A 17,525-nucleotide genomic window follows, 5' to 3' on the forward strand; every position below is an offset into this window, starting at 1 on the left:
TAAATCCGTGTGATTTAACAGATCTTCAAAGACTGTTGGAAAATAGAGACATTCCCTAAAGATTCTACAATTTCATCAAAACCTTCAACTTTAACATATGAATGGAAAATACTGAGAAGTCAGTTTAAAGAAACCAAGCATGCACAACACACACACACACACACACACACACACACATAAAGGTATCCCTAGGAAACAGAATTCTATCATACACACAGAAAAAAGACAACGTTTTCCAGCCAAAATACACCCTGAAACTCCACCAGCTACGTTCCAGAGAAGGTCCTCAAGAGGAGGTGAGGCAGGACAGACCACCTCCACCTCCACCTCCACCTCCTCCAAGGCCCTAAAATGTCTCCAGGACATTCCTTCGCAACGTTTACAAGAAAAGCTCAAAGAAGCACCTGAGGCGAAGACGCCACAGGACTGAAAGAAAATACCCTGCAGGATTTTCCACAACTGCAGTACGCAATCTAATGAAAGGCAGAGGGAGAGTTTCCAAGAAGTGGCTTCAGAGTGAGGAGAGGATTGGAAGGTCCTGTTGATGATAGCAGGAAGACCTATTGGGAAGACCTGAGGCCACAAGGACCATCAGCAGTCCCTGCTGGTTCCACCTCCAGAGTTCACACAATCCAGAGCACTCAGGACCACAATGATTGATTGATTGATTGATTGATTGATTGATTGATTGATCCAGTCTACCTATGGGCCGTCACACTCAAGTTAAGTCGATTCAGTATCCCAACAGGAGCCTGTCTACCACGTCTTGTCATCAGACGTAGTAGAACAGATGTAGTAGAACATCTTCACTGCAGGACACTGACATCAGTGGACTGTCTTCACATCCGCAGTCATGGTGTTGAGGACGCTGCAGCGGAGACATTCAGAGTTTTGGAAGTGACAATGAATCTGATTCTGAATCTGACACCTCATAAAAGGTGAACTTGGCCCAGTTGGTTCCTTTCTCTGATTGTACAAAGCGCTTTGAGACGTTTTTGGATGTCGATCTTTCAGATATTTGGCCTCAGTTTTCACTTCCTCTATTTACTTTTCTTTGCTGTGTGTTTGTAGCTGCTAGCAGCCCAGTTGCACCAGCGTCACTGTGCTGCTTCAGTGGCTTCACTGTCTCGTCTTATCGCTCTGGATGTTGCTGCCTGGGACTTAACGGGAGAAGCACAAATTTATTTTGCCAGAATTCAATAGCATCATTTAGCGCTTCGCTCCCTCTCATGCTTTGACTAATCCTTTTCCCGCCCACACTAGTAACTGTAAGAGGAAGAAGAGCGGGAGAGAAGGAGGGAGGGAGGGAGCGAGAGAGCGAGTGAAATGAAATTGAGGAAGGATACCAGGGCCAAAATGAGAGCAAAATGAGTTTGTGGTGGTGAGAGCAGATTGAGGTGAGCAACACAGGAAGTGAGAGGAGTCACCAGCGGCCAAAATAAGAGGGACCGCAGGACGGCCGGGGTCGCGGGGGGGCAGTTGATTGTTGAGTCTGAAGGTCTGATCAAGTGGAGGCAACAGAAGATCCTGAATGAGGTTCTTTCAGTCCTCATAAAATATAAAACTAGAAACAATTATATTATGAGCATTTTTCCTCTATAACAGACACATAACTATGAGGAAGATGGAAGCTACCATGGGAACATGTCTGGGTATGAAGGTAGCAATAGGGTTGGGGTTAGTCCACCCTAACACTACGTGTGTGTTTGTTCCAGAAGAATGATGCTCATCATCAAACAGATGATCCAGTGAATCACTGTCCAGCCTCGACTCAGTGAAATAAAGGCTAGCCACGCAACCACAGGAGCTAACACTACACTACTCTGTTTGTGTGTGTGTGTGTGTGTGTGTGTGTGTGACTGCAGCCAAGAGTGTGTCTGTATTCAAATATTCATGCTCATGTCTGCTGTTGGATGTTTGTGGAGGTCTTCATTCCACTGAGTCCCAGACCTCCTCCACTCACTCCCTCACCACAGAGCTGCTCCTCCTGCTCCTCCTGCTCCTCCTGCTCCACCCGCTCGGCCACGCACAACAACACAAAGCGCTTGTTTCCTAGACAAAGACTCTGATTCCCTGGGAGGAGGAGGAGGAGGAGGAGGAGGAGGAGGAGAAGGAAGAGGAGGAGGAGGAGGTGGAGGAGGAGGAGGAGGAGGAGGAGGAGAAGGAGGAGGACAACTTGTGTTTCCACTCTGAATTTTGTATTTGGGTGTATTTGTTTGAGTCCAGTGTGAATTATTTTTGGGTTTTGGGTTTTTGCGGCAGCAAATCCAGATGTTTTTCAGCAGGATTGAGGCGAGACGTGTTGACTGCAGTTCCAGGAAGTGATGGTGCAACACCGAACTCTGCTGAAATATTAAACCAGCCTCTCAAAGCACTGCTGTGTTTTATTACCAGAATAGTCTTTTCTTGTTGTCTCGCTGAGAAATAATTACTGACAATGTTTCTTATTTGGCCTCAACAGCAAGAAACTCTCAGAAAATGCAGTTTTGTTTTATCTTTATGCTGTTCAGGACCTTTTTTACACCAAAGCTTTTTGATTTCAACGTTTGAAGCAGTTATGATGAATGAAATATCGCTCATTTTATTGCAGGTGAGATTTTTTTTTCCCTCCGTTTTTCCCACCAATCAGATTCATTCACCTCCCCACTGTGTTTTCTCAGCTCGGCTCCTCATTGGACCAGAGGGCTGGTGTTCTATTGGTTATTTCCTCAGCATGCAGGTCACGTGACTCTCACTCAGCGTCAGTATGGGTTGAAGCTGATACCAGTACTGACCCTTTGTTCTCGAACTGGACTGACTTTAAAAGATTTCAAAAGATCCCGGTGTATTTTGTCGTAAGAAGTATTTTAGCAGTATTACCAAATTAATACTCACGTTAGGACTTTTAATTGTCTGGACCTGGAAGTTGAGTCAGTCTGACTGTCAGTTGACTGATATGACCTTGAAGGACCTGTGATGAGGTTGTGGTAGTGGAGGTACCTCCTCCTCCTCCTCCTCCTCGTCCACAACCTCGTCTTTTCTCGCCACACTTTGATTTGTCTTGAAAACACTCTGAGCAAAGGGAGCAGAGTGATAAAGATGTCACCAGTGGAAGATTTGCCTCCTCCTCCTCCTCCTCCTCCTCCTCCGACAGTGATTCAGCTCCTCTGCTGATAAATGTGAACCTACACAAGTAGCTTCAATCTGAATCATCTCCACTGCCAAGCGATAAGAACGCTGCTGCTCAGATGTTCCTGGAAAACACATCCAGCCGCCCAGATCCAGCCAGCCAGTCCGTCAGCCAGTCCGTCAGCCAGTCAGTCAGCAGCAGTCAGTCAGCAGTAGTTAGTGGACGTTAGCTCAGTAAATCGGAACACGCTTAACACACTATCACTGCCACACTGTTAGCAGCTATCAGCGTTAGCTGCTAGTGCTGTGGCTCTCTGAGGCTGCTGGAGGATGTTGATGGCTGGTGATTTGACGTCTTGATGTGGGAGTCATTAGCTCCCTGTTGCAAACTCATCATCTCCAGTGGAGCTCAGTAGATGTCAGAAGATCCAGATGATCTAGAGGCTGGAAGCAGGCAGTGTGAGCCGACTGGTGGGGGGGGGGGATTATAGCAATCTTAAGGCTGGATACATGATGGTGGCTGCTTGCAGTAAAACCAGTGACACTGTCTTCACCCTGACGATTAAGACGTCACTGTTTGCCTCCCCGCCTCACCTCGCCCACCAGCTTTATCAAACACCTTTCACGCATCATTTCCTGCCTCACTGCTGTTAGGGGGTGGGGGGGTGGGGGGGGTGTCCTTGTTCTTCCAGGCAGCCAATCAGGAGGCTCCAGGGTGCCCTCTGCTGGTGTACGGACGCTCGTCTGGCCACAGAGCCTTTGAATTTTCCGAGAGAGAGACAGAGAGAGGGGGGGGGGGGGAGAGAGAGAGGTGTTTACAGCAGGTTGAATATTTCATCAGGTCAAAATGGCTCTGAGGGAGGAGCTAACAGCCGTTAGCAGGAGGGAGGGGGATTAAGACGACTTCAGGCTCTTCCTCAGAGAAAAGAACTTGATGGAGGTGATTCAGCAGAGTCTGATCAGCTCCACCCATCAATGCCTGCAGCTTTCAAAAATCAATCAATCAATCAATCACTGACACTCCAGAATTTATTATTTTCAACGGCAGCATCAAACTTGCGAGCTGCTGTGTCTAAACTGGGTTCCAGTCGACTCTCTGCTCTTCAATGGGCCTCCACTCACTGCTTCTACGTCTACTTCCATATTGCTGCTACACCTGCTGTCAGCTAACTCACTCACTCACTGACTAACCTCCACCAATGGATTCATCTCTTCTCACTCAAACTGTTGCTCACATCTGTCTGTCTGTCTGTCTGTCTGTCTGTCCTCATCATCAGTATATTCCCTGTACCAGTAGCACTGTTAGACTGTTGGACCAGCTCACTGTAGGCTTTCTCTGGATGGACCAGCACAATGTCCAGTGGAAAAGTCCCAGCAGCTCAATGGCCACACACACACACACACACACACACACACACACACACACACACACACACACACACACACACACAGCAGAGAACACAGAATCCAGGTCGCAGGTTCTCCAGCCAATCAGGATCATCAGCTGCACCTGTGATCTTCTGCTCAGCTGCTGCCAATCAGCTGGCAGGAGGTGATATAGGGAGGCGGGGCTTCGGCAGGAAGCGCGTGTGTGTGTGTGCACAGGGTCGACACCTTCAGTCGGCTGTGTGGTGTGGTGTGGTGTGGTGTGGTGTGGTGTCTTGTCACAATGATGCAGCTGCACCAGTCTGTGATAGCAGCAGCAGTGCTAACTCTACTAGCATCACAGCGTCACCATGGAATCATTAGGATTAATGAGGGGGGGAAACAAGAGGCAGTCTGAGCTGCAGTTTTTCTCTACAGCAGCGCAGTTGTTTCTCCCTCAGCCTGGCGAGGGGAGGCCCAGCTGACGGTGCTGTTCTTCTCAGCCAGAGGCATCTTTCAACTGAAGCAGGTGGAGATGAAAACCTCTCGATTGCCTTCAGGACACAGTACAAAGAGGCGACGCGGTGCTGTATTCTGCCGCAGGGCCGCCCAAGTTGTCGCTCAGCGGTGAACAAACACACTTTGGTTGTTGTCGTTCCAGTCAAACCGCAGCCGAGCAGCTAATGAACTGGGCCAGGGATGAGCAGCAGCAGCAGCAGCTGCTTCCCCAGAGTTCAGTGCTTCAAAAGAATGAGAGGCTTCAACAAGGCACCTACTCACTGGTCTAGTACATCATCCTGCAAAACTAATAAAAAAATTAAATTAAAATAAAAAAACACTCATAGAACAAAACTGCTCTGGTGTCGTCGCCAAGTTTAGTTTTTACCATCAAGTCTAAAAGATCAATAGTTTGGTGTGAGTTCCGTGTCAGTTCGGAACCAAGAAAAGTTTCCCAATCCAGAAGCTGTTCCACCATCTTCCTGAGCTTCTCACCTTGAATAAAACTTGAAGTGAAGGTCACAAAGGTTCCGGATCTCATCTGCTGCCATTTCTAATGGAAAAACATCCGAACTGGTCGCATGGAGAATAAGAACAGATGTGCTACAGTTCATCCTTTTTCCCCAGGGCACCACCGCGTTCAGATTATTTTGCATTAAACTGTAACGGTCTCATGGTGGCGGTGCTCTCAGCAGCAGTAACATCTGCTGAAGTTAGTTTGAGCTAGTGAGTCAGTAGTGTTACAACATAGAACATATAGTCGATACAATGGCAGGCAGCTCAGTTTGTGGCCAACAGGTCGATGCATTGACACATTTTTATTAACTGAAGGCACATTCGTTAATTCAGTCAATAGAAATTGTCTGTTTGGCAGTTCTGAATGAAAACACCAGGAATAATTCTTTAGTGAGGATCTCAGATTAACCATGTATAGATTTTCCTAATGATTCAGCACGTGAGAAAATTCCTTAAATTCTTAATTTCTTGTAACTCTCGGCACTGTGATGAGCAACCTTGTACGAAAGGTCACTTTACTGAAGAAACTGATTTTACCCATGAAGTGTTGACACTATGAGACCGAGGGAGGAAACGGCTGACAGTCGGCGTCAATTAAAACTGAGTGTTGCCCAGCTGAACGCGACAAATGCAGTTTGGCTGCAGGTAAACTTTCCAGCGTGCTGACTGAAGGCTCCAAATGTCATTAATTAATTAGACCAAGTGAGATCACAGGCCTAAAAAAAAAACCAACATCAAAGAAAGTGGATGTACTTTGATTTTGCCAGCAGCAGCAGCAGCAGCGCTGTGGAAGAATTCTGCTCTCTTCCGGAAACACCAACTCCTCACAAATATACATACATGAGTCAGTAAAGACGAGGGCGGTTTAATAAAGAGGCTGAAAGAAAATGGTGTATTTTGACAGCGTGCCAAGAAACTAAATGTCAGAGAGCAGAAGCTTCTGTAATCTGTGATGCACAGCAGCCCAGGACACTGGAGCAGATTGTAATACAACCGATTCCTTCCCCACACTGACCAGTATATGTCAACTACACTGACCAGTATGTGTCAACCACAGAAGCCAGTAAACAGTGTGTGTGAACCACACTGACCATTATGCGTGAACCACACTGACCAGTAACCAGGGGGTTTGATGGGGTGTTTGGTAAGCTGTGAGCGACACGTTGGATCCAGCAGGGCTGTGGTGGAACCTCAGAAGCTTCTGGACCAAACCAGAAACACCAGGAAGTAACTCACTTTACCACACACCTTTAAAATAGCGCAGGTGTGAGTGATGGCACCTCAACCAGCCTCAAGCTCATCAGCCACAGCACAAGTATAAATTGTATGTACGTATGTATGTATGTATGTGGGGGTCAAAGCTCAACATCCATCTTTGTACCACCAAACAAAATCCAAAACCACAGTGAGCCTGAGGCGGGAGCGTTAGCAGCCACTAGAGGGCGTCGTCCATCGATTGATGATTCAGGAAATTGATGATCGATGATTGGCTGTACACCATCTCTATTTCCTGGTCCCAGCAGACTGTTGCAGGGCCAGACTGTTGAGATTCTGTGCAGGGCCACTTTAAGGAAACACACAACATTCTACATATACAACATCAATATTCCTGACACAATCATTGAGTATCGATGAAATAAATGAGTGAACTGAGGGCAACGTGTCCATTTGATGGAGAATCTTTCAATCCAGAGATTTTTCCAGGTGTTTACACATCTGTTTTGATTTGCAAGAACTTCAACAGGTGGAGACAGAGAAGAAGTGAGCTCAGAGCTTTGAACGTTGCCGACGTCGGTTTACACTTCCAGTTGCACTAGGCTGCCCATGAACATGGGGGAGAACCTTCTATCTATCTATCTATCTATCTATCTATCTATCTATCTATCTATCTATCTATCTATCTGTCTGTCTGTCTGTCTGTCCCTCAAGTCCTCCAGTGGACGAGTGGACGCAGTGTTGTCAGCACTCACATCTCCAGGGTTCACACGTGGCTCTTTCCCTTGGACCAGCTTTGTCACAGGGGGGATTAGAGGCAGAAACACTGTTGCTGGATCCAATAACGGCGTGCAGCCGAGGGAGAAGGTGCATCATCATCATCATCATCATCATCATCATCATCTGCACCTCGCAAAAACACCAAAAAATATCAACCTTGACGGCGGCGACGAGGACGAGGGCCATTAAAATGTAAATGTGGAGGCTGCAGCCTGAAGGATTAGCATGTGTGATGTGTGTGAAGAGTGTGATGTGTGTGTGTGCAGCCATCAGCGGCGCCACTCATAAACCTTATTACACTGTAATCATAAAACCACCAGCAGCATCACGCCACCACCACCGTCGCCACCGCCTTGTAAAAAAAAATCTGCATGCAGATATCGGCTTTCAACAAAGGGCCGCCGCGCTAACAAGATTAGCATTTCTTAGCAGATTCTTCATGTGTGGTTTTCAGTCACTGTTTCCTGTGTGGAGTCATAGAAAATAAGGGCTCAGAAATGGAAAAATAAAGAGTGATCCATGGCAGACTGGAGCGACAGGAAGAGGGGATGATGGAGTGATGAGTGTCAGACTCCCAATCTGTCACTGAGCATCAAGATGCTTCACGTGTTGGAGAAGAACTGTGGCTGTATTACATTCTCATTTATACAAATTGCCATTATAAAAGAGAGATTTCTTTATGTTTTAATACATCATTATCAGGTTCAGATACTCAAATCAATCAACTTTTCAAGTCAATCACCAGGAAGTAGCCTCAACTTTTCCCTCTAGGACATGTTGGGGGCGCTGTGGGAGCTTCTCAACTCCACTTGTTCTAATGTGGAAACATTGGAATCTTGTGGTGGTCAAGCCAGGCCTTGAAGAAGCTAAAACTCTGCTGTGAAGATAATGGCCACTTGGCGGCGGCACTTTGAGTTTGACGCGATGCATTTTTGGATTAAATTAAATGTGTTGCACAAACAACCTCAACAATTCCAATCAGCCTGGTCTTGTTGTGGGGGGGGGGTTTGGATTTGTGCCGCTGCTAAACAAACAAGGTGGAGATGTTGCTCACCTGTAATGAGCTTCATCAGCTGTGATGGTGGAATATGAGATGATGGTCTCCACGGAGGTGTGGATCAGTTCTCAGCAATCAATGGCTCCATCACTTATTGGACTAATTACAACTCCAACAAAGAGAGTGAGTGTTGTTGCTCTTGTTCTTCTTGTTAGCTGCTGCTAATTGCTAAGCTGGCAGGTTGTTTCCAGCGTTGGATTGTTTGTTTTCAGGTGTAGCGTGGAAATATATTCTGTTTGGTTTGAAGGCTCTAAAGAAAGTCTGGATTTCTACTTTAGATTGGAACAGTGAAAACACAAACTTGCCGGTGACACAGCAGACAGATCATTAATGAGCAACTTAATTCCCTCAGCCACAGGTGCAGTGACCAACACTGAACCTTTGGAGCGACCAGCCGTGGAAAACTTAAGTTGGGAACGTTGTTCCAGTGTCCATCCTGCAGCCGATTGATTCCTCCAGCTCTAAGTCTCCCCCGCTCTCGTCCGTCTCCCTCCTTCGCTCCAACCGTCTCTGGACCCTCAGGTCTCATTTCACCAGAGCTGCTCCTCCTCCTCCTCCTGACCTCCTCCCCTCCTGACCTCCTCCCCCTCCTCCTCCTGTTGTTCTTCAAGTTGTTCAAGTTTAAAATCCACCTTGAATCAAGAAAGCTGCAGCTCAGGAATTTGCATTGAAACCCTTAGATTTCCAAGGTCACCTTCACAGTCACGTGACCTGGAGCAGTGGGTCAGAAGGTGGAAGCAGGAGAAGGAAACAGGTTTTCAGTCAGACACTGTGAACTGCAGCCAGCAGTGATTTATGGACCTTCGCTTGACTTTCGGCCCACAAAATCCTCCAGTCCACCTTCTCGTAAATCTGATCATCAGTCTCATCAGGCTTGCTGATTTTTTTTTATCATTTATTTTCCATTTCGACTTTCCACTCCAGCCTTTTTGCAGGTTCCTCCAGTGCCTCGGTTCCTCTCCGTCTCCACCAGTTTTAGCGAAGACTCTGGACGTCCCGCCAGGGATGCAGAGATCCGGTCTGAACCGGTTTCCCTCTTCTGGGAGCAGCAGAGCTGCCAACTCTGCAGCTCCGCTGGGCCTTGGCAACCTGCGGCTCAAGCTTCTCACCAACTCAGCAACTCCTGGATGTCCTGGACTCACTGGGCCTTCAAACATCAGGAAGGAAAATCCAATTTAACTTCTCTTGTACATTTTCATGAATGACAACAACAGACACGCGCCTCTTAATTATTATATGCTGGCTGTGGTTTGCTCTTTGAACTATGTTGTTTGTATGAAGGCAGTTGTGAAGAAAGCCACCTGTATTTTGCACTCCGCCCTTTTAACCCGCCGTTTCTTTAATTTCCTGCTTCATTTCCTGTTTTTATCTTGAGACCAGAGGACAGTGAGCTGCTGCCTCACCGTGTTCTGAACAAAGCGTGTTCTCCAAGCACATGGATGCTGCCATTTCCTTGAAAAATAACCCTGCATGGGTGGTAGAAGAATGAAAGGAGAAATAAAAGGCTTTTCTGCACATTATGTTACTTTAAAGAAGAAAAAACTGAAGGACAAACAAAGGAAATGGCAGCACAAGAACTAAATGTAATTAGACTGAGAAATACACAGAATTTCAATGAACATTGAAGTGAACGACTGAACAGTGAAAATCAGAGCATCATCGCCTCTTTCTGCAAACTGTTGAGTTAAACATCAGACTGTGTGGTGTGATTAAAGACCCTGGCTGCAGGCAGCACATTTATATATAATCAATAAGGTGTGGTATTGATTCCTCAGGTCGTGTGTGTCCGCCACATCTGGTCCAAAGGTTCACAGAAGCAGAAAAGCGACTTTGAGCGCAGGATCGTCTCACATTACATCTGCTGCTGGGCAAGAAATAAAAGCAAATGATTCCAGGGCAGGACTGCTTTCCTGTGAGTGATGCTGCTTCCTCTCAAAGAGGAGTCACTCCTCTGCTGCTGCTGCTGCTGCTGCTGCTGCTGCTGCTGCTGCTATCAACGGAAGGATTCTGAAATGCCACCAGGGATTCACTTTTCTCTTTGCTCTGGCCGTTCTTCTGTCAGTGACGGCTGCTGAAGCTCTGCGCATTAAAACAATTTGCAGCTTTGAAAGGACGACGGCTGAGGAGGAAACTTGGTCCCACTGGGAGTGAAGGGGGGAAAACCAGGAGGAGGTGGGAGAAGTGGTGAAGATCAGCTGCAGGGCTCCACAGTGGCTTCACATAATGAGGTGGGAGGAGCCACTGAGTAACAAGCTGTCTGAGGGAGCGAGGCAGCGGCGCTCGCTCGCCCACTGCTGCCCATTACAAAGCCAGCAGATGTTGGATTCTCCGATCTGGGCGACGTTCCCGACGTTCCAGCAGCAGCAGCAGCAGCAGAATGTGATCCGAGGGAAGATAAAGAGCCAATTAGTGTTTCTGCCATGAGACTGTGAACGTTTCTTATCCCACAGCCTTCTTTCCCTACACTTTGTTTTATGACCGTATGTGACCTTTGACCTCTCCCCACCTTCACCTGTGGAGGAACAAGTTCAAGTTGAGACCACTGGACCTGCCCCTGTATTTCACACACCTGGTGGCGACGCTCCATCCTACATACAGCAGCACACAAACACACAACAGCAGCAGCAGCAGCAGAGTTTGTGTGTTTGTTTGTGTAACGCACAGAAAAGAAAAGAAGAGCAGTGCAGATTGTGTCAGTTGTGCGTCAGCTGTATGTTCAACAACAACAACAACACGAAGAGTGACTGCCTGTGGGAAGAAGCTGCTGCTGCTGCTGCTGCTGCTGCTGCTGCTGCTGCTGCTGCGTGACTTGATGCCTTTCAGTTGGAGATGGAGTCATTGTTTGCTTTTCCGCCGCTGAGGCATTTGTGGAATTGATGTGGTTTGTTTTTATATCCACACGACATCATTCCCCCATATTTAGTTTGGATCAAGAGATTTATTTTTCTCTTTTTCTTTGATTTCCTCCTGTTGCTCCTCCTCTAGCCTTGGATTTATTATGGCAGCAGAGACAATGTACAGTTTGTAGATTACAGTTCAGGGGGAATATTTGTTTGCAATTCTCGGTGTGAGTTTTTCTCGAATGGATCCTGTTAACGGTTTACAAACTGTTGCTCATCCCTCCTCTGCACAAGTGCCTGTCTGTTGCTCCTGCGTGCTCGTTGTATTTAGACTGACTTGAATGTTTCTTGGAATGACTGGAATGACTGGAATGACTGTATCATTGTATTGTTTGTATTGTTTTAGTTTTAGTCTAGTTTCCCAAGTTGGGATCAATAAAATGAATCTCTTCTGATCTATATATTCTACTTCTATTCTAGTCTATTCTATTCTATTCTATTCTTGTCACTATGAATCCGTGTCCTGTGTGTGTCTGGGGCCGCCTGCCACTAACTTTGCACCTCTGTTTGTGCATTGACGGTGGTGGAGCTGACCTCCCTGAGAGAGCACCACCTGGCTCTTCTCACTCCCGGTGCAGGAAGAGTGCTGGATTGTGTCTAAACAAACCTAATGACAACAACATGGAAAGCCACTCCAGGAAAATGGAGAGGGGCATTCCCTCTGGAGGGGTGGTGGAGGGAAGGGGGCAAGGCAGCAGCAGCAGCGGAGCAGCAGCAGCAGTGGAGCAGACAGCCAACAGTCAATATGATCCTCAACGTGGACACACTGCCAGTTTAGTCCGAGCTGTGGCTGAGCGGCAGTGACCTCCCAGTGACCTCTTCTGCCCACTTAGCATCAGTTAGTTCAGCTAGCACGCTAGTAAAGTAGCAACGTGGCTCCAGACAGCGAGACTTTCTTTCACTAGGAGGTTTATGAGATAACCACGCCCCCCAACTCTTCTGATTGGTCCCTGCAACGTCTCTTCCTTCTTCTGGGTCATCTTGCTGATTTCCCATCGAGTCGCCATCATGGCTCACCGAGGGAAAACGAACCCCCTAGTGGTCATTGGTAGTACATCATTTAGAATGATGATTGACACCTGCCACCTTGACAACTTTGTCATCATGCCGAGTTGTCAACACTGCGAGGAGGCGGAGACGTTGAAAGTCCACCTCTGGAGCTTTGGATTAAACATATCAAAGACTTCATATGCAACAGGAAAAAGTCAAAATGATTGACAAAGCAGAAATGAAAACAACAAAAACATTTAGCAGACTGCTGTGCTGTGCCTGTGACGACATTTGGGGAGAATCGGCTGCCAAGTGGAGTTCAGTGCAGTTCAGTTCACCTGCAAGAATAAAAAAGTCACTTTTAAATTTTTAAAAAGTAAACTATAGAATTGAGGAGTTTGCTCCTGGAATATTGAGTTGAGCTGGTGAGTCAGTGCATTTTACTGTTGTTCCATATTTGTATTGGAGGTTCAGCACTTTTCTATGCAGACGGAATATTTGTGATGAATTGATGATGATGTGTATATATATATATATATATACATATATATGTATATATATATATATATGTATATATATGTATATATATATATATATATATATTTATATATATATATATATATATATACATATTAACCAGCCAATAGACAGTGAACTGGTTTCAAGTTGTTCATATCAACATAGTGAAGGAACTCTGAACACACAACCAGCGTCATACAGTAAGGGAATAATACAAATACAGTATTTACCAATGTGCCCTTGGAGGCTGATACAATATTTATGATTCTGAATCAAACACTGCATCCCCTCATTATTTTTCTTCAGATGGTTGTTTATGTTCCCGGATGGCTGCAAACGCACCTGGAAAAAGTGATAAAAGTTTCTGGGGGATCAATATGTCTGTCTTAATTCATTATTCATCCGCTATGCTGCATGTACGCATCCCACTCTAAAGTTGCCCCATTTATTTCTTGTCATTTTAATTCAGTCTGCAGCCTTCAGTCTATGGACTGACACCTTTTCAAATTGTTTTTGCCATTTAAAATTCCCTGAAATTGACTGTTTTTAACTGCTCCTCGTGTGCACACCATGCACATCACTGTAGCTGTTGTGGTTTCACTTGTATAGATTCAATACACCGCAGTGGTGGATACTGCGTCTTTATGTACTTGACATTGTGTGAGCATGCATGCAACATTTTTATCTCTACAGCAACTCCAGCTTCATCTGCAAGTCACATTTTTACAAGCGTGGTCATAATTGAATTTTTGTGGACAGTTTCCCTTTGTCTTTTATTCCCTTCAAGTCGACTGCAGTGACTCAGGCATCCAGTGGTCGCACGAGCCCCACACCCCCCACCCCCACCCCACCCCTCTCCTCCTGTCGCGGGGGTCGGGGGGGGCAGCTGATTACCCACACCACCCCCTCCTACCACCACCACCACCACCACCGCCGGCACTTCGTGATTAATTGCAATTACACGCTCCAGCGCTTGAGAGGCGGGAGGCGTCTAATTGCTGGTCATCAGGGCTGGTTTCATCACCTCCCCCACCAGCAGAGGGCAGTGTCTTCTTGACCTCAGCAGCGGCAGCAGCAGCAGCAGCAGCCTCCCACTCTGATGCCTTGCAGCCTTGTTTGTTTGTTCTCAGCGCTGTGAAAACCTCTGCGAGAAGAAGAACAAGCAGCAAACAGCTGCGTTCAGACATGGAAACATTTATCTGCATTCCAGCAGATCAGCGCAGACTCTCTCTGCTCCTCACTGGAGCTCCTCGTGCTGGAGGAGAACTTCTCCTGTGCTCATGTCACACCTTTTCCTTTTTTGCCCCTCTAAATTCTCACAAAGCATTGCAACCGTGCTGGGTATTCCTGAAAGAGACGAAAAAGAGGAAGAAGGAGAAGGAAAGGAGAAGAGGAAAATCCTGAAAGAGAAGGAGAGGAAGAGGACAAGGAGGATGTGGAGGAGCAGTGGATGTGTGGAGTCTCTGGGAAGGTAGATCTTGAGCTGTGTTGGGCTGAGCTCCAACTCAGGGTGCCAGGTGGACACAGACTGCAGGCTGCAGGGTCTCTGAGGCTCCTGCTGGTTCCTTCAAATGAACCACGTTGACCTGCTGCAACCATCAAGGTGGAGAAGAGAAACTCTTGTAATCCAGCGAGTTGAAGAAAACACAAGTGGCTATGAGCATGAACCTTCTAAAATAATGCTTCATGAAATGAAGGCTTCTCCTTGATTTGGTGGCAGCAGCCCAGTGCCAAGATGCAACGAAGCAGCGTTTGTCTTTCTAATTTTGTTAGAAATTAACCATCAATATTTTTGATGGAGGGTTTGTTTTGATTTGCAAGTATGAGTTGAAGGGCTTATGGGGGGTATTAGGGGTGTCTGTTTATGCATAAATGTGTGTGTATGTGTGTGTGTGTGTGTGTGTGTGTGTGTGTGTGTACGCTCGCACCCTGATAGGCTCATATCAGTGGGTGACGTCCCTTCAGGCCAAATCCTGCGTCTACAGGCAGAGCGGCAGCGTGTGATCGGTGCAGAGCGGCAGCGTGTGATTGGTGCAGAGCGGCAGCGTGTGATTGGTGCAGAGCGGAGGGAACATTTTCTGCGTTGCAGTGAAGCCGGGAAAGGTTTCCTGTCACAGTGCTGGAGTCAGAGTGTTAGAATGCTAGGTGCTAGTATGCTAGGTGCTAGTATGCTAGGTGCTTTTGCTCCTCACACCTGTGCTGCCTAACAGCCAGTGCAGCCTCGAATGTTTGTACTTTGATGTGAGCGACTGCAGGTTGTTCAGGGTTGCAGACTTGATTTGGTTCAATCAATCCCTGCCTGGATTGGTTCCTGTGTGGAGACCAGGGGTGGGGCAACTGTTGACTGGTGGGCCACAGTGGGGTCTACAACGTGCCAGAGGGGGGTAGCGGAGCAGCAGCAGATGGATGTGTGATGAGTGTTTTGGTGAACCACCTCATAGGAGGAAACAATCTATCCTGGGATATTCTGGAGAAAACATGTTGCTTTAATGTCAATAGAAAATGAAGCAAAGTTGCAACCAAATCAGTGTCTTTGAAGCCCCACCAGGGTGTTTAAGTCTTCAAACCATCGAGAACCACCCAGAACCACCAGGGTGTTTAGCTCTTTATTGAAATGACTGTGGAAACACTGGAGACATGGAGGAGATGCAGCTGTTTGATGACTGACTGACTGTTAACATCATTTCTTCAAGTTCGGCTGAAGGGCCGGATTAAAAAGCTTAAAAGGCCATATGTGGTCCCTGGGCCGTAGTTTGCCCATGCCTGGTGTGTGTGTGTGTGTGTGTGTGTGTGTGTGTGTGTGTGTGTGTGTTATATTCCGATGAATCTGTGTTTCCATGGCTACCTTGGACCTTCAGGATGCTGTTTCATTGCTACCAATCACGTCTCCAGGCAGGCGGTGACGCAGCTGCAGCAAAAATTGGAAGTTTATGCAGACGGGGGAAAAAAACAGTTTGGAGAGATTTCAGAAGATGGTGGACGAGATGTTTGGACAGGAGGAATAATCAGGAAGACGCAGGTTTAGCTCCTGCACCAGGGCTGTTCTGTTCAGGAAGTTGCTGTTGGGATCCAACTTGATGAAGTCAAACACTGACGTCTGAGCAGAGGTTGAGGAAACAGCTGTGGTTCACCATCGTGTGTCAATGAAATATTGATTGGTAAGCTGGAGATCAGTTGTCCATCCAGACGGAGTTCACTGACCAGTGAAAACACCAAATGTTTTGTTCCTCCATCCTCCTCCCAGTGGAGTCTGGCAGGACCAGATTTGACCAGAAGGTTATGATCTTCACACCATTCAGTGGAAACACCTGCAAATCACAATCGTACTTTGGCGAAATTTTAGAAATATGGCTTTTATTTTGTGAAAAACTGTCGTGGAAACACAACTTTTATTCTTTTCCTTTATGTGCTCAGAAGATGATGGATGTGGTCCGGAGTTCTGCAATGAGGAACAGCCAATAGGAATGAAGAGGAAGCTCAAGTTGGAGCTGTAACTGTGCTTCAGAGTTTGGAAATGGATTCTCTCTGTCTGCTTGTGGGAATGAAGGTTCATCACTTTACGTCGCCACTTAGTCGGAGGATCATTTTCCCAGGAACAGCTTGCTCAGTGGAGGGAAGCAGCCACTATAATTGAATTGCGAGGACTTTGCTCAGCCGGGAGCTGCTGCTGCTGCTGCTGCTGCTGGAGTTATTCCACACCTGAGAGGATGTGTTTAGAAAAGTGTAATTGTATTCCCATTTCAGCTGTCACAGACAATGAGGAACAGTTTTCCGAGCAGCAGGTCAGATAGAAGAGAGTGAGGTGGAGCTGCTGCTGTCGTCTGCGCCTTCAAGCAGAAAATGTTCATCCTCGCTGGAGTCTCTGCATAGTTGTTGTCAAAAAGGGAAGAAAAAGCCTGGTGGAAACAATCAGCAACTTCAATGATCCTCCGAGTGAATCTGATGGTTTCTCTGCCTCGTGAAAAGATCTCCACCACACAGCCGCCGTCGGCTTCGTGACTTCAGCTGCAGCTCTGTGCACAGAGACACGGAGAAGATGGAGACATGGATGGGGTGGTCGGCGGGGTGAGAGGAGAAAGCTCAGCCAGAGTTGGACATCCTGATTTGTCTTTAATTAAAAGTACAGGGGTTGTGCTTCCTGCTGAAGGGGAGGACCTGGCACTGCAATTACTGAAACAAAGCAGTGGAGTCACTCAGGTTTCACTCAAAACCTTTGGCTTCTGCTTTGTTCCTCAACAAGTCCTGCTGGTGGACACAAAGCCTCCTCTTACTAAATAAAGAAAAGAACAAACCTTTTCTATCCAAAGTCCGATTAGCTATCGAGCTCTCGCTGGAGATCCTCCTGAACCAAACGAGCAAAAATCAATCCTAATTCTTCTCTTTTCTTGTACTTTTTGTGTTTGTTTTTTATTTTACTTTTTCAACAGAATTTTCTAGTTTGCTTTGACACTGCCTGACGTGATGTGGGAAGGAACCGGTGAGTTACTGGCTGGTTACACTGGACTGGTAGCATTGCAACATCATGCAACATCCACGCAAGTTGAGACCAGTAAGAGGAAACAGTGCCCCCTAGTGGT

This window comes from Nelusetta ayraudi, unplaced genomic scaffold, assembly GCF_046127955.1.
Source record: "Nelusetta ayraudi isolate G7.1 ecotype Tasmania unplaced genomic scaffold, CSIRO-AGI_Nayr_v1 ptg000111l, whole genome shotgun sequence".
Lineage (NCBI taxonomy): Eukaryota > Metazoa > Chordata > Actinopteri > Tetraodontiformes > Monacanthidae > Nelusetta > Nelusetta ayraudi.